Genomic DNA, 456 nt, shown 5'->3' with positions numbered 1-456 from the left:
CCAAAAATTATCTTGTTCGTTTTTATATTCCTTTTTTTCCTTGAATGATACAGTTGGCTCTTTTCCAGTTTATTTCTGTCTAAAGATACAGATAACTGGCTCGGGTTTCTTAATTTCCTATTCGATTATTAAACTTTTAACCTAAAGTTTATAGGTTTTATCACAAAACCCCCGTCAGTGTTTATGTTCCTGCTTAAGTTGGAGACTTTCTGGATATTTTGATTACTACCATATTATTCTTATTGTTTCTGCAATGATATTACTATCACTTTTATGGTCATCATTACTGTATGTGATTTGCAACCAATTCCTAAACACGAAAGCACTGCGACATGCAAGCCACGTACACTCTCTCGTTAGAACAGGGGATCGGGACTCGGGCGGATGTTACCGAGGTCTAGTTTCTAGATCTTGGCTGCGACCATAGATCGGGTTAGGTCACTCTAGTCAAGGAAA

The 456-nt window shown here is 37.5% G+C and overlaps 1 protein-coding gene across 1 annotated transcript in view; it reads right to left on the bottom strand.

The window, feature by feature from the left end:
• The window catches only part of LOC119582211, a 36,474-nt gene that overhangs the window by 16,466 nt on the left and 19,552 nt on the right, over positions 1–456 (bottom strand). The window lies entirely within an intron of this gene.

Source organism: Penaeus monodon, chromosome 15, assembly GCF_015228065.2.
Source record: "Penaeus monodon isolate SGIC_2016 chromosome 15, NSTDA_Pmon_1, whole genome shotgun sequence".
In the NCBI taxonomy this organism is placed as follows: Eukaryota; Metazoa; Arthropoda; class Malacostraca; order Decapoda; family Penaeidae; genus Penaeus; species Penaeus monodon.
The sequence above is the reverse complement of the archived record's forward strand: the minus strand, read 5'-3'. Positions and strand labels throughout refer to the sequence as shown.